This window comes from Bombina bombina, chromosome 2 (assembly GCF_027579735.1).
Source record: "Bombina bombina isolate aBomBom1 chromosome 2, aBomBom1.pri, whole genome shotgun sequence".
Lineage (NCBI taxonomy): Eukaryota > Metazoa > Chordata > Amphibia > Anura > Bombinatoridae > Bombina > Bombina bombina.
In genome coordinates, this window is record NC_069500.1 from 106,772,832 (window position 1) to 106,790,506 (window position 17,675).

Here is a 17,675-nt window from a genome sequence, read left to right on the forward strand (position 1 = left end):
GCAGGAGTTAAGAGCTTTCTGGCTAACGCCGGTTCATAAAGCTCTTAACTACTGTACCCTAAAGTACACTAACACCCATAAACTACCTATGTACCCCTAAACCGAGCTCCCCCCACATCGCCGCCACTCGATTAAAATTTTTAACCCCTAATCTGCCGACCGCCACCTACGTTATACTTATGTACCCCTAATCTGCTGCCCCTAACCCCGCCGACCCCTGTATTACATTTATTAACCCCTAACCTGCCCCCCACAACGTCGCCGCCAGCTACTTAAAATAATTAACCCCTAATCTTCCGACCGCAAAGCGCCGCCACCTACGTTATCCCTATGTACCCCTAATCTGCTGCCCCTAACACCGCCGACCCCTATATTATATTTATTAACCCCTAATCTGCCCCCCTCAACGTCGCCGACACCTGCCTACACTTATTAACCCCTAATCTGCTGAGCGGACCTGAGCGCTACTATAATAAAGTTATTAACCCCTAACCCGCCTCACTAACCCTATAATAAATAGTATTAACCCCTAATCTGCCCTCCCTAACATCGCCGACACCTACCTTCAATTATTAACCCCTAATCTGACGACCGGAGCTCACCGCTACTATAATAAATGGATTAACCCCTAAAGCTAAGTCTAACCCTAACACTAACACCCCCCTAACTTAAATATAATTTACATCTAACGAAATAAATTAACTCTTATTAAATAAATTATTCCTATTTAAAGATAAATACTTACCTGTAAAATAAATCCTAATATAGCTACAATATAAATTATAATTATATTATAGCTATTTTAGGATTAATATTTATTTTACAGGCAACTTGGTATTTATTTTAACTAGGTACAATAGCTATTAAATAGTTACCTAGTTAAAATAATAACAAATTTACCTGTAAAATAAATCCTAACCTAAGATATAATTAAACCTAACACTACCCTATCAATAAAATAATTAAATAAACTACCTACAATTACCTACAATTAACCTAACACTACACTATCAATAAATTAATTAAACACAATTCCTACAAATAAATACAATTACATAAACTAGCTAAAGTACAAAAAATAAAAAAGAACTAAGTTACAAAAAATAAAAAAATTTTTTACAAACATAAGAAAAATATTACAACAATTTTAAACTAATTACACCTACTCTAAGCCCCCTAATAAAATAGCAAAGCCCCCCAAAATAAAAAATTCCCTACCCTATTCTAAATTAAAAAAGTTACAAGCTCTTTTACCTTACCAGCCCTGAACAGGGCCCTTTGCGGGGCATGCCCCAAGAATTTCAGCTCTTTTGCCTGTAAAAGAATAAATACAATACCCCCCCCCCAACATTACAACCCACCACCCACATACCCCTAATCTAACCCAAACCCCCCTTAAATAAACCTTACACTAAGCCCCTGAAGATCTTCCTACCTTGTCTTCACCATACCAGGTTCACCGATCCGTCCTGGCTCCAACATCTTCATCCAACCCAAGCGGGGGTTGGCGATCCATCATCCGGTGCTGAAGAGGTCCAGAAGAGGCTCCAAAGTCTTCCTCCTATCCGGCAAGAAGAGGACATCCGGACCGGCAAACATCTTCTCCAAGCGGCATCTTCGATCTTCTTCCATCCGGTGCGGAGCGGGTCCATCTTGAAGCAGGCGACGCGGATCCATCCTCTTCTTCCGTTGTCTCCCGACTAATGACGGTTCCTTTAAGGGACGTCATCCAAGATGGCGTCCCTCGAATTCCGATTGGCTGATAGGATTCTATCAGCCAATCGGAATTAAGGTAGGAATTTTCTGATTGGCTGATGGAATCAGCCAATCAGAATCAAGTTCAATCCGATTGGCTGATCCAATCAGCCAATCAGATTGAGCTCGCATTCTATTGGCTGATCGGAGCAGCCAATAGAATGCGAGCTCAATCTGATTGGCTGATAGAATGCGAGCTCAATCTGATTGGCTGATTGGATCAGCCAATCGGATTGAACTTGATTCTGATTGGCTGATTCCATCAGCCAATCAGAAAATTCCTACCTTAATTCCGATTGGCTGATAGAATCCTATCAGCCAATCGGAATTCGAGGGACGCCATCTTGGATGACGTCCCTTAAAGGAACCGTCATTAGTCGGGAGACAACGGAAGAAGAGGATGGATCCGCGTCGCCTGCTTCAAGATGGACCCGCTCCGCACCGGATGGAAGAAGATCGAAGATGCCGCTTGGAGAAGATGTTTGCCGGTCCGGATGTCCTCTTCTTGCCGGATAGGAGGAAGACTTTGGAGCCTCTTCTGGACCTCTTCAGCACCGGATGATGGATCGCCAACCCCCGCTTGGGTTGGATGAAGATGTTGGAGCCAGGACGGATCGGTGAACCTGGTATGGTGAAGACAAGGTAGGAAGATCTTCAGGGGCTTAGTGTTAGGTTTATTTAAGGGGGGTTTGGGTTAGATTAGGGGTATGTGGGTGGTGGGTTGTAATGTTGGGGGGGGGTATTGTATTTATTCTTTTACAGGCAAAAGAGCTGAAATTCTTGGGGCATGCCCCGCAAAGGGCCCTGTTCAGGGCTGGTAAGGTAAAAGAGCTTGTAACTTTTTTAATTTAGAATAGGGTAGGGAATTTTTTATTTTGGGGGGCTTTGTTATTTTATTAGGGGGCTTAGAGTAGGTGTAATTAGTTTAAAATTGTTGTAATATTTTTCTTATGTTTGTAAATATTTTTTTATTTTTTGTAACTTAGTTCTTTTTTATTTTTTGTACTTTAGCTAGTTTATGTAATTGTATTTATTTGTAGGAATTGTGTTTAATTAATTTATTGATAGTGTAGTGTTAGGTTAATTGTAGGTAATTGTAGGTAGTTTATTTAATTATTTTATTGATAGGGTAGTGTTAGGTTTAATTATATCTTAGGTTAGGATTTATTTTACAGGTAAATTTGTTATTATTTTAACTAGGTAACTATTTAATAGCTATTGTACCTAGTTAAAATAAATACCAAGTTGCCTGTAAAATAAATATTAATCCTAAAATAGCTATAATATAATTATAATTTATATTGTAGCTATATTAGGATTTATTTTACAGGTAAGTATTTATCTTTAAATAGGAATAATTTATTTAATAAGAGTTAATTTATTTCGTTAGATGTAAATTATATTTAAGTTAGGGGGGTGTTAGTGTTAGGGTTAGACTTAGCTTTAGGGGTTAATCAATTTATTAGAATAGCGGTGAGCTCCGGTCGTCAGATTAGGGGTTAATAATTGAAGTTAGGTGTCGGCGATGTTAGGGAGGGCAGATTAGGGGTTAATACTATTTATGATAGGGTTAGTGAGGCGGATTAGGGGTTAATAACTTTATTATAGTAGCGCTCAGGTCCGCTCGGCAGATTAGGGGTTAATAAGTGTAGGCAGGTGTCGGCGACGTTGAGGGGGGCAGATTAGGGGTTAATAAATATAATATAGGGGTCGGCGATGTTAGGGCAGCAGATTAGGGGTACATAGGGATAACGTAGGTTGCGGCGGTTTACGGAGCGGCAGATTAGGGGTTAATAATAATATGCAGGGGTCAGCGATAGCGGGGGCGGCAGAATAGGGGTTAATAAGTGTAAGGTTAGGGGTGTTTAGACTCGGGGTACATGTTAGAGTGTTAGGTGCAGACGTAGGAAGTGTTTCCCCATAGGAAACAATGGGGCTGCGTTAGGAGCTGAACGCTGCTTTTTTGCAGGTGTTAGGTTTTTTTTCAGCTCAAACAGTCCCATTGTTTCCTATGGGAGAATCGTGCACGAGCACGTTTTTGAGGCTGGCCGCGTCCGTAAGCAACTCTGGTATCGAGAGTTGCATTTGCGGTAAAAATGCTCTACGCTCCTTTTTTGGAGCCTAACGCAGCATTTGTTTGAACTCTCGATACCAGAGTTAATTTTATGGTGCGGCCAGAAAAAAGCCCGCGGAGCGTTAACAGCCCTTTTACCGCCAAACTCCAAATCTAGGCCTATGTTAGCCAGAATTAGTTCCTGGTAACTACCTGGGAAATACCATTCTTGACCGATAGATTTATTTTCTTAGCCCACCAACTATTACATAAGAAAATCTAAGTACAATCGTACTGGCACTTGGTGGAGAGTCTAATCAGCTCAATACAGGGACACTAATAACTATTAACTCCTACAATTTAAGATCTCATTTACAGTATATACATATATATTTTTTAGATTCAGTGTTGACCCTTACTATTAGCAGTATCGTATAACCGGTACAAGTACCACTTTGTTGCCTGTTTTCTTACACCATTAGTTGGTTCACACATACTATGAAACATTGGGTAGTGGTATCTAACCTGACCTGAGAACATCCCAATCACTGTATATTCCCACTTCCAGCAACATTCTAAGTACACCACTAATAACCTCCAACAAGAGGGAGTGGTAACCACTACAATTGACCTACACTGTGGACATTGTCCATCAGTATTGTACTGACATTTTTACTTGTTATCTTACACCTTAGTAATATTTTCCTATTGGGGGGATGTAGCGAAATTATTTTTACCCCTGATATTTCGACTGAGGGTCCCCAGTCATTCTCACTGTCTCCTACTGTGGTTTTAACACACGTCCATTTTTTTAACACAATATTAAAAGTTAAGTTTTTTAAACCTGCCATTATTTTTGGGCCTTCCTTAACTAGTAAATAGTGGCTCATCCGTTTAGTGTTGTTGAGTGCTATTTAAGTACATTCTTTTCAATTGCTTTTGCAATTGTTACCTCTCTCCAGGATGAAAATTTCTGCCCCAGAGTAGTTCCCACAGAATGGCTGAGGAGTACTTAAGAAACTTCAGTGTGAGGAACGTTTTTTCATGCTACAAGCATTGAGGTATGTTCAGTCATTTTTTCTGGAGAGACTGTGTTATTTCAGAACTGGCTGACAGTATTCCCATAAGGGAAGGGGTAAGCAGTAATCCTACATGTGAAATAGAAGGGTATTACTGGGACCTGTATGTTTTGGGCTGAAAAAATGGTTGACACTGATGACATAATGTTTGTTGTGCAAACGATTTTATGTTTGGAAGGCAATTAACGTTTTTTTGTGTAAAGCAAACGCTTTTATTTTTGATGGCAATGGAGGGTGCACATGGCTTTCTTTTAGACCTGGGTATATGGAAACCCACATGGCTAGGTTCTAGACCGCTTTATAGCGTTTTTTGCAAGGCAGTGAGACATCGATGTAGATGGGCGGGGCCTAATTTGCGCCTCAGTTGCGCAGTTGAATTCCCCATGCAAACAGCAAGCTTCAGCTCCGGTGGGCCTCAAAGGAAAGATTTGGCCTAATCGAAGTGTTAGAGTGATTTTACAGACCCCTGAGGGCAGGTAGGTGCAGGGGGTTAATTGGTTAATTTCATAACGTTTTTTTGAATGTTTTTGTCCATTAAGGGTTAAGCATTCCTTTTCTTGTGGTGCAATCTTAGCTGGCAAGATTAGACACAAATATACTAAAATTGGGATAATTATATCATTTTAGAGCAGTTTTTGAAAAATTGTATGCTTTTTTTCTCTTAAAGGCGCAGTACCGTTTTTCAGATTGTTATTTTTTTCACTAAATAAAGTGTTTTCAAGCCTGTTTGTGGTCATTAATAGCCTGTTTTAACATGTCTGACATTGAGGAAAGCCAATGTTCCATGTGTTTAGAAGCCATTGTGGAACCCCCACTTAAAATGTGTCCCTCATGTACTGAAAGGGCCTTACATTGCAAAGAACATATTTTAGCTGATAAAAGTATGTCTCAGGATGATTCTCAGTCAGAAGAGAATCAGGTTATGCCATCTACTTCTCCCCAAGTGTAACAACCTTTAACGCCCGCCCAAGCGACGCCTAGTACTTCTGGTGCGTCTAATTCTTTCACCCTGCAAGATATGCTGAGCCCTCTGATGCTTTATTGGCCATCTCCGATGTACCCTCACAGTGTTCTGATTTGGGGGTGGGGGAATTGCTGTCTGAGGGAGAGCTTTCTGATTCAGGAAAGATGTTCCCTCAAAAGACTCAGATGTGACGGCCTTTAAGTTTAAGCTTGAACACCTCTGCTTGTTGCTCAGGGAGGTTTTAGCGACTCGGGATGATTGTGACCCTATTGTCATCCCACCAGAGAAATTGTGTAAAATGGATAAATATCTAGAGGTCCCTACTTACACTAATGTTTATCCAGTCCCTAGAAGAATTTCGGACATTGTTACTAAGGAATGGGATAGACCAGGCATTCCGTTCTCTCCCCCTCCTACTTTTAAGAAAATGTTTCCCATATCTGACACCATTCAGGATTCGTGGCAGACGGTCCCTAAGGTGGAGGGAGCTATTTCTACCCTGGCTAAGCGTACAACTATACCTATTGAGGACAGTTGTGCTTTTAAAGATCCTATGGATAAAAAATTAGAGGGTCTTCTAAAGAAATTGTTTATTCATCAGGGTTTTCTTCTACAACCTATAGCGTGCATTGTTCCAGTAACTACTGCAGCAGCTTTTTGGTTTGAGGCTCTAGAGGAGTCTCTTAAGGTTGAGAGCCCATTAGATGATATTTTGGATAGAATTAAGGCTCTCAAGCTAGCTAATTCTTTTATTACAGATGCCGCTTTCCAAATGGCTAAATTTGCAGCAAAGAATGCAGGCTTTGCCATTTTAGCGCATAGAGCGTTATGGCTTAAGTCTTGGTCTGCTGATGTGTCATCTAAATCCAAGCTTTTAGCTATTCCCTTTAAAGGTAAGACCCTATTCCGGCCTGAACTAAAGGAGATCATTTCCGACATTACTGGAGTTAAAGGTCATTCCCTTCCTCAGGACAAGATGGTTAAAATGAGGACCAAACAGAATAATTTTCATTCCTTTCGAAACTTTAAAGGTGGTCCCTCTACTTCCTCCTCCACCACCAAGCAGGAGGTGAACTTTGCACAATCCAAGTCAGTCTGGAGACCTAACCAGACCTAGAATAAAGGTAAACAGGCCAAGAAGCCTGCCGCTGCTACCAAGACAGCATGAAGGGGAAGCTCCCGATCCGGGACCGGATCTAGTAGGGGGCAGACTTTCTCTCTTTGCTCAGGCTTGGGCAAGAGATGTTCAGGATTCCTGGGCATTAGAAATTGTGAACCAGGGGTATCGTCTAGAATTCAAGGATTCTCTCCCAAGAAGACCTGTGTAGAAGACCTATATACCATGGGTGTAATCTGCCCAGTTCCAAAATTAGAACAAGGGTAGGGGTTTTACTCAAATCTGTTCGTGGTTCCCAAAAAAGAGGGAACCTTCAGACCGATTTTAGATCTCAAAAGTCTAAACAAATTTCTCAGAGTCCCATCGTTCAAGATGGAGAACATTCGGACAATTTTACCAATGATCCAGGAGGGTCAATATATGACCACCGTGGATTTGAAGGATGCGTATCTTCACATTCCTATCCACAAAGATCATCACCAGTTCCTCAGGTTCGCCTTCCTGGACAAACATTACCAGTTTGTGGCCCTTCCTTTCGGGATGGCCACAGCTCCCAGAATCTTCACAAAGGTGCTAGGGTCCCTTCTAGCGGTTCTAAGGCCGCAGGGCATAGCAGTGGCGCCCTATCTGGATGATATTTTGATTCAGGCGTCAACTTACCATCTAGCCAAATCTCACACGAACATCGTGTTGGCTTTTCTAAGAACTCACGGGTGGAAGGTGAACATAACAAAGAGTTCACTAGTTACTCTGACAAGAGTTCCATTCCTAGGAACTCTGATAGACTCGGTAGACATGACATTTTTTCTGACGGAGGTCAGAAAAACAAAGATCTTAACTACTTGCCGAGCATGTCATTCCATTCCTCGGCCATCAGTGGCGCAGTGTATGGAGGTCATTGGGTTAATGGTAGCGGCAATGGACATAGTTCCGTTTGCTCGCTTGCATCTCAGACCACTGCAGCTGTGCATGCTCAGACAGTGGAATGGAGATTATGCAGATTTATCTCCTCGGATAAATCTGGATCTAGAGACCAGAGACTCTCTTCATTGGTGGTTGTCACAGGATCATCTGTCCCAGGGAATGTGCTTCCGCAGGCCACCATGGGTCATAGTGACGACGGACGCCAGCCTCTTGGGCTGGGTTGCAGTCTAGAATTCCCTGAAGGCTCAGGGTGTTTGGACTCAGGAGGAGTCCCTACTACCAATAAATATTCTGGAACTGAGAGCAATATTCAACGCGCTTCAAGCGTGGCCTCACCTGGCTTCAGCCAAATTCATAAGATTCCAGTCGGACAATATCACGACTGTAGCATATATTAATCATCAAGGGGGAATAAAGAGTTCTCTAGCGATGATAGAGGTTTCCAAAATAATTTGATGGGCAGAGACTCACTCTTGCCATCTATCAGCAATATATATCCCAGGAGTGGAGAACTGGGAAGCGGATTTTCTGAGTTGTCAGACTTTTCATCTGGGGGAGTGGGAGCTCCATCCGGAGGTGTTTGCGGCATTGATCCATCAATGGGGCACATGGAAATTGGATCTGATGGCATCTCGTCAGAATGCTAAACGTCCTTGTTCCGGGTCCAGATCAAGGGATTCTCAAGCAGTACTGATAGTTGCTCTAGCAGTACCTTAGTCGTTCAACCTGGCTTATGTGTTTCCTCCTTTTCCTCTCCTACCTCGTCTGATTGCAAGAATCAAATAGGAGAGGGCTTCGGTAATCTTGATAGCGCCTGCGTGGCCACGCAGGACTTGGTATGCAGATCTGGTGGAAATGTCATCTCTGCCACCGTGGAAACTGCCACTGAGACAGGACCTTCTCATTCAAGGTCCGTTCCAACATCCAAATCTAATTTCTCGGCAACTGACTGCATGGAGATTGAACGCTTGATTTTATCTAAGCGGGGATTCTCTGAGTCGGTCATTGATACTTTGATTCAGGCTCGAAAGCCTGTCACTAGGAATATTTTCCATGAGATATGGCGTAAATATCTTTATTGGTGCGAATCCAAGGGCTACTCATGGAGTAAGATCAGGATTCCTAGGATTTTGTCCTTTCTCCAAGAAGGATTGGAGAAGGGATTATCAGCTAGTTCCTTAAAGGGACAGATTTCTGCTTTGTCAATCTTACTACACAAGCGTCTGGCAGATGTCCCAGACGTTCAGTCATTTTGTCAGGCTTTAGTTAGAATCAAGCCTGTGTTTAAACCTGTTGCTCCGCCATGGAGTTTGAATTTAGTTCTAAATATTCTTCAAGGGGTTCCGTTTGAACCCATGTATTCCATAGATATTAAACTTCTATCTTGGAAAGTTCTGTTTTTAGTTGCTATCTCTTCTGCTTGAAGAGTTTCTGAGCTTTCTGCGTTACAATGCGACTCGCCTTATCTTATATTCCATTCTGATAAGGTGGTTTTGAGCACTAAACTTGGATTCCTTCCTAAGGTTGTTTTAAATAAGAATATTAATCAGGAAATTGTTGTTCCTTCTCTATGTCCTAGTCCTTCTTCTAAGAAGGAGCGTCTGTTACAGAACTTGGACGTGGTTCGTGCCTTGAAGTTTAACTTACAAGCGACCAAGGATTTCCGTCAAACATCTTCTCTATTTGTTGTCTATTCTGGAAAGCGTAGGGGTCAAAAAGCTACAGCTACCTCTCTTTCTTTTTGGCTGAAAAGCATCATCCGTTTGGCATACGAGACTGCTGGACAGCAGCCTCATGAAAAAATTACAGCTCATTCTACTAGAGCGGTGGCTTTCCCATGGGCTTTTAAAAACGATGCTTTTGTTGAACAGATTTGTAAGGCTGCGACTTGGTCCTCCCTTCATACCGTTTCCAAATTTTCCAAATTTGATACTTTTGCTTCTTTTGAGGCTATTTTTGGGAGAAAAGTTCTTCAAGCAGTGGTGCCTTCTGTTTAGGTATCTGTCTTGTCCCTCCCGTTCATCCGTGTCCTGTAGCTTTGGTATTGTATCCCACAAGTAAAGGATGAATCCGTGGACTCATCGTATCTAGTAGAAGAAAAGGAAATTTATGCTTACCTGATAAATTGATTTCTTCTACGATACGACGAGTCCACGGCCCTCCCTGTCAATTTAAGACAGATTATATTTTTGTGTTTAAAACTTCAGTCACCTCTGCACCTTTTAGTTTCTCCTTTTTCGTCCTATACCTTCGGTCGAATGACTGGGGGGTGGAGTCAAGGGAGGAGCTATATAGACAGCTCTGCTGTGGTGCTCTTTGCCACTTCCTGTTAGCAGGAGGATAATATCCCACAAGTAAAGGATGAATCTGTGGACTCGTCATATTGTAGAAGAAATCAATTTAACAGGTAAGCATAAATTTCATTTTTTATATAATAACATTATTAATGTCCTTGTGGTATCATAGCATATACAAATAATGCCACATAAATTAAATCACATCTTGGCAGTTTATAATAAAAAATTCTTATTATAACTTAATTAAGGGGACATGGAAGTAAAAACATACTTTCATAAATCAAAAAGAGCATGCAATTAAAAAAAAAAAATTCCAATTTACTTTTCTAACTTAAGTAACCAATTTATATTGTTATCCTTGGTTGAAACTCAGCTCCTTCCCATGAAAACATACTAAAGATCAAGCACATATTTGGCAGTTTGGGTTTGTAACAATCGGCTAGATTACGAGTTGTCCGTTAGGGTTAAAAAGCAGCATTGAGAGGTCCCAACGCTTCTTTTTAACGCCCGTTGGTATTACGAGTCTTGAAATGACAGGCTCACCGCTCACTTTTTTGGTCAGACTCAAAAATACCGCAAATCCACTTAAGTCAATTGCGTATCCTATTTTTTCAATGGGATTTGCCTAACGCCGGTATTACAAGTCTTCCTCAAAGTAAGCGGTACAGCCTCTCCTGTCAAGACTGATACCGCATTTACAAGTCAGTAGTTAAGAGTTTTATGGGCTAACACCGTAGCATAAAACTCTTAACTAAAGTGCTAAAAAGTACACTAACACCCATAAACTACCTATTAACCCCTAAACCGAGCCCCCCCCTCCCACATCGCAAACACTAAAATAAATGTTTTAACCCATAATCTGCCGAACAGGACATCTCAACCACTATAAAAAATATATTAACCCCTAAACCGCCACATTCCCGCATCACAAACACTAGTTACATTTTATTAACCCCTAATCTGCTGTCCCTAACATCGCCGACACCTACCTACATTTATTAACAACTAATCTGCCGCCCCCAACGTCGCCGCAACTATACTAAATGTATTAACCCCTAAATCTAAGTCTAACCCTAACACCCCCTAACTTAAATATAATTTAAATAAATATAAATAAAATTACTACAATTACCTAAATAATTCCTATTTAAAACTAAATACTTACCTATAAAATAAACCATAAACTAGCTACAATATAACTAATAGTTACATTGTATCTAGCTTAGGGTTTATTTTTATTTTACAGGCAACTTTGTATTTATTTTAACTAGATACAATAGTTATTAAATAGTTATTAACTATTTAATAGCTACCTAGTTAGAATAAAGTCAAATTTACCTGTAAAATAAATCCTAACCTAAGTTACAATTACACCTAACACTACACTATAATTAAATTAATTACCTAAACTAAATACAATTAAATACAATTTTAAAAAATTATCTAAAGTACGAAAAAAAAAAACCACTAAATTACAGAAAATAATAAAATAATTACAAGTTTTTTTAAACTAATTACACCTAATCTAATCCCCCTAATAAAATTAAAAAGCCCCCCAAAATAATAAAAAGCCCTACCCTATACTAAATTACAAATAGCCCTTCAAAAAGGGCCTTTTGCGGGGCATTGCCCCAAATTAATCAGTTCTTTTACCTGTAAAAAAAAGTTCAATCCGATGTCTTGAAGATGGAGCCGCTCTGCACCGGATGGATGAAGATAGAAGATGCCGCCTGGATGAAGACTTCTGCCCGTCTGGAGGACCTCTTCTTCCCGGCTTGGATGAAGACTTCTGCCCGTCTGGAGGACCACTTCGCCCGGCTTCGTTGAGGACTTCGGCCCGGTTGGGTGAAGACTTCTCAAGGTAGGGTGATCTTCAAGGGGTTAGTGTTAGGTTTTATTAAGGGGTATTGGGTGGGTTTTAGAGTAGGGTTGGGTGTGTGGGTGGTGGGTTTTAATGTTGGGGGGGTATTATACTTTTTTTTACAGGTAAAAGAGCTGATTACTTTGGGGCAATGCCCCGCAAAAGGCCCTTTTAAGGGCTATTTGTAATTTAGTATAGGGTAGGGCTTTTTATTATTTTGGGGGGGTTTTTTATTTTATTAGGGGGATTAGATTAGGTGTAATAAGTTTAAAAAACTTGCAATTATTTTATTATTTTTTGTAATTTATTGGGGGGTTTTTTCGTACTTTGGATAATTTTTTTAAATTGTATTTAATTGTGTTTAGTTTAGGTAATTAATTTAATTATAGTGTAGTGTTAGGTGTAATTGTAACTTAGGTTAGGATTTATTTTACAGGTAAATTTGTATTTATTTTAACTAGGTAGCTATTAAATAGTTAATAACTATTTAATAACTATTGTACCTAGTTAAAATAAATACAAAGTTACCTGTAAAATAAAAATAAACTTTAAGCTAGCTACAATGTAACTATTAGTTATATTGTAGCTATCTTAGGGTTTATTTTATATGTAAGTATTTAGCTTTAAATAGGAATAATTTAGTTAATGATAGGAATATTTATTTAGATATATTTAAATTATATTTAAGTTGGGGGGGTTAGGGTTAGACTTAGGTTTAGGGGTTAATACATTTAATATAGAGGCGGCAATGTTGGGGGCGGCAGATTAGGGGTTAATAAATGTAGCTAGGTTGCGGCGACATTGGGGGCCGCAGATTAGGGGTTAATAAACATAATGTAGGGTTCGGCGATGTTGGGGGCAGCAGATTAGGGGTTAATAAGTATAATGTAGGTGGCGGCAGTGTCCGGAGCGGCAGATTAGGGGTTAATAAGATTATGCAGGTGGTGACGATGTCGGGGCAGGCAGATTAGGGGTTAATAAGTGTAAGATTAGTTGTGTTTAGACTCGGGGTTCATGTTAGGATATTAGGTGTAGAAATAAAATGTATTTCCCCATAGGAATCAATGGGGCTGCGGCAAGAGCTGAAAACTGCTTTTTTGCAGGTGTTAGGTTTTTTTTCATTCGGCTCTCCCCCATTGATTCCTATGGGGAAATCGTGCACAAGCACGTTTAGTCAGCGTTACCGCTACCGTAAGCAGCGCTGGTATTGAGGTGAGATGTGGAGCTAAATTTTGCTCTCCGCTCACTTTTCTGCGGCTAACGCCGGGTTTGTAAAAACCCGTAATACCAGCGTTGTCTGTAGGTGAGCGGTGAGGGAAAACTGCTCGTTAGCACCGCACAGCTTCTAACGCAAAACTCGTAATCTAGGTGAATGTTTGTAACAATGTTATAGTTATCAAGAACTGTGGATGCTCCTGAGCCTACCTAGGAATGCTCACACAGAAAGTAGCTAAGTTTTAACAAATGAAACCAAGATAGAAAGGTCATTTTAATAATAGAAACAATACATTTTTAAAAATTTTAGATTACATTTTAATTATTTAGATAAAGCATTTAATTAAAAAAAATCAAATATACTCATATTATTATGTATGGAATATATAGTACTGCTACAAGCATTATTGCAAATATAGTGCTCAAGACTGGTGTACACATGATCCTACCTAGGTATGCACTTATATAAAAGAAGCTGAGTTTAAATAAAATATTTGATAACAGAAATAAACTGTTTTTTTTACTAATAACATGCTCTATCTGAATCATGAAAGTTTAATTTTAATGGAATTATATTTATTTGTTTCAAAAAGATAAATGGTTCTGCGTCTGTTAGGATTAGAATCCATGAACGTAAAAGAGACAGTCTAGTCAAAATTAAACTTTTATGATTCAGATATGGCATACAATTTTAAACAGCCTTCCAGTTTACTTTTATCATCAAATTTGCTTTGTTCTCTTGGTATTCTTTGTTGAAAGCTAAACCTAGGTAGGCTCATATGCTAATTTTTAAGCCCTTGAAGGTCGCCTCTTATCTCAGTGCATTTTGACAGTTTTTCACAGTTAGACAGTGCTAGTTCACTTGTTGCAAGTCCATATGTTACACAGTAACCATAGAAACTGTCAACAGAGCCACTGTCAAAAAAGCGGCGGAGCCGATAAAGAAAGCCTCTGCCATATCTGTTCCCGGTGATGTATGTTAGATACATATAAAGGGCATCTGAGTTGTAAATCATGTTAAGACTTAAACCAGAGCGCACCTAGACAGACCGGAGTCAACAAAGAAAGATAGCAAAGTAGCAACTAACAAATTAAGGCAAAACAATCGTCAGTAATCAACACGGTAATGACAGATGGGTATCTGCAACACAATGGATAAAATGTATCTACGGCCTGACAAACAGAACAGGGATAACCCTAGAATACAGAAGTCAAATCAACTGACCGGGTTTACATGTACCCCAAAATGTGAGGAACCCACGTGTATCTGCCCCCAAGCAAAGTATATGCTTAGCCGCGTATTGCGGCGTGGTCGGTCTTGTCTGACAGTTGTTTGGCCAATATCTATTTATTAGTCGTAGATCAACAGCATATATACAGCGGACAAGCAGGTTAATCGGGGAGCTATTTGTGATTTGCAGCCTGACGGTAGGCATCCAATCATGAACCATTTATATTATATAATATACTCTCTTTATTATTTTTATCATCGAATTGTTGGCCTGACATTTATATACTTTGCTCAGGGGCAGATACACGTGGGTTCCTCAGATTTTGGGGTACATATAAACTCGGTCAGTTGATTTGACTTCTGTATTCTAGGGTTATCCCTGTTCTGTTTGTCAGGCCGTAGATACATTTAATCCATTGTGTTGCAGATACCCATCTGTCATTACCCCGTTGATTACTGACGATTGTTTTGCCTTAATTTGTTAGTTGCTACTTTGCTATTTTTCTTTGTTGACTCTGGTCTGTCTAGGTGGGCTCTGGTTTAAGTCTTAACATGATTTACAACTCGGATGCTCTCTATATGTATCTAACATACATCAGCGGAACAGATATGGCAGAGGCTTTCTTTATCGGCTCCGCAACTTTTTTGACAGCGCCTCTGTTGACAGTTTCTATGGTTACTGTGTAACATATGGACTTGCAACAAGTTATCACAAGTACTACGAACACCCTACATTTCTGTCTCAGCCGGTGTCTGTTTACTGCACTGTTCTATTATTTGCATTTTAGTTGGTAAAAATGTTATATATCACTAGTTTTGGTGTTTTTGTTATTCAGTGTTACGTTGACACGGCTGACTACTCCCACTTTAGGGAGGGTCTAACGTGTAGAGCATGACGCTCAGATGTGCTGTGTATAAAGTCACGGTGGTGGTAAGTGTAACTGTTCAATTTCTGTCTGTCTGAGGACGAGCTGCTAAGGCTCGAAAACGTTAACACATTAAAGTGGAAGCTTTATTAAGTCCTTTGGAGTGCGCTTTTTCTTCAGGATTATACCTATATATATATATATATATATATATATATATATATATATATATATATAGATGATTATATATAGGTATAGATATATACAGATATAAATAGGAATGTCTATTTATAAATACTTAGAACATGTTCTGATATGTGCAGAACATTGGAATGTGAAATATTTACAGTAAATAACAGTATAACACTTTATTAAACATGAATATTGCGTAACAAACATAGACCATCCCATGTACAAAACTTCCCCTTGCTGGAGGAATTATTTAATTTGTGGGACGGTACGTTACGAGTTGACTCTCATATATCCACTTTGTATTCTCCCCTGACACCAATATATGGGAACCCTGATCTGCCTTTGCAAGCCAGACTGTCCTCAGAACAGACTAAACTCTTTTGTAACCGTGCGGCTAATTTTGTGACGGTAGGGAGATTAAAGACGAGAGAAGAGATCTTGACGGATCATCCAGATTTTCCAGTACCATGGTTTATTTATTTACAAATAGGGCATTATATTAACACTCACAAATACAGATCACAACTAGTAAGGGACCCTACACCATTTAAGACACTGTGTACAAAACAAACAACATCCAGGCACCTGGTCTCCACCATTTACATTCCCCTCCTTCACCCTGGAGATAGTCCCCTTCCAAATTACACCAGAATGTGGCATAAGGAACTAGGAACAGAGTTTTCGAGAGAGGAATGGCAACGGATTTTCCGTGCCGTTAAGACCTTGTCAGTCTCCGCTCGCACGCAGGAGTCACATTACAAATTACTGAGCTTATGGTACCTCACGCCATCTAGACTCAAGACAATCTACCCTAGAGTTTCTGATAAATGCTGGAGAGGTTGCGGTGAGACAGGCACGATATTACATATTTGGTGGGATTGCCCACTCTTGGAGGGTTTTTGGACCTCCATATGGGGGGAGATTCAGAGGTTATTAGAATTAGAAAGCCCAAGAACACCGGAAACCCTACTATTCCATTTCCCTAACAAAGTAAAGAATCCACTGGAAAAAGACCCTTCTAATGCTAATGTTGACAGGGGCTAAAAATCTAATTCCTCTCCTCTGGAAAACAGCTCAGATCCCCACACTAGCGGATTGGAGACAAAATGTACAAAATATCCTGCTTCTTGAAAAATATCACTATGCTAAGATCTCGAAATTGGATGTTTATGAGATGTTACTGCAAATGTGGGAGGGAGTTCGCCCAGAAGGGTAAGCTGTAGGGCTGTGGCTTCTGAGTCTCGGGTTGGGATGTCAACAGAGATTGTTTGTGTTTTTTTGGGGGTTTTTTTGTTTTTTCTTCTTCTTCTCTCCCCCCCCCCTTTTCTCCCCCTCCATTCTCCATCTTATATTCCAACCTATCTGGTTCCTGACTATTTTCACGTCTGGGTAAAATCTGGAGGAGAGCGGGTGCTGGAGTTCCTTAGTTCGGCAGTACACTAGGGTGCATTGTTGTTCTTAATATAACTAATATGGACCCGATATGTTCATGTGTATTTTTGTTATCATTACATCATGTCTTTGGTTGTAAGACATGGCACAAGTTATGGAAAAACTATAGAAAATGTAAACATAGAGCTAATTGAGTATTACATTCTTGGCAGATGGTGTAGTTGAAGATCATTGTTATTCACCCTCTAATACGAAAAGGTGAGAGTAAGCGTTAAAAGAGCTTAAAAGGCTAAAGGACTTGTGGCTAAATCTTACAATTTAATACCTTCGATAAAGGCTAAACATAAACAAATATCATAATAAAAGCACAATAACACAATAAAATTAGAAACATGGATCCATGTCTAACTTCTAAAAACATAAGTACATAATAAAATCTCCTGGGAGATGCGGATTACAGTGGGAGTGTTGACACTCCTTGATGGTGATACACAAGTGTGGGAAGTTAAATAAAAATACAAATTCTAATACCTATAAGCAAAGTTATAAACCATAAAACGATTCCAAACTGACAATGTCAATCAAATATAAAGTCAATCAACAATGGTGAAAAAATAGTGGAATAGTAGATTATTATCTATTGTATACAGTGTTGCACTATTTTGTTTTTCTTTGTTTTCCTACAGGTATTTTTGTTGCTATTTATTGTTATTTTACTTTTAACATCGG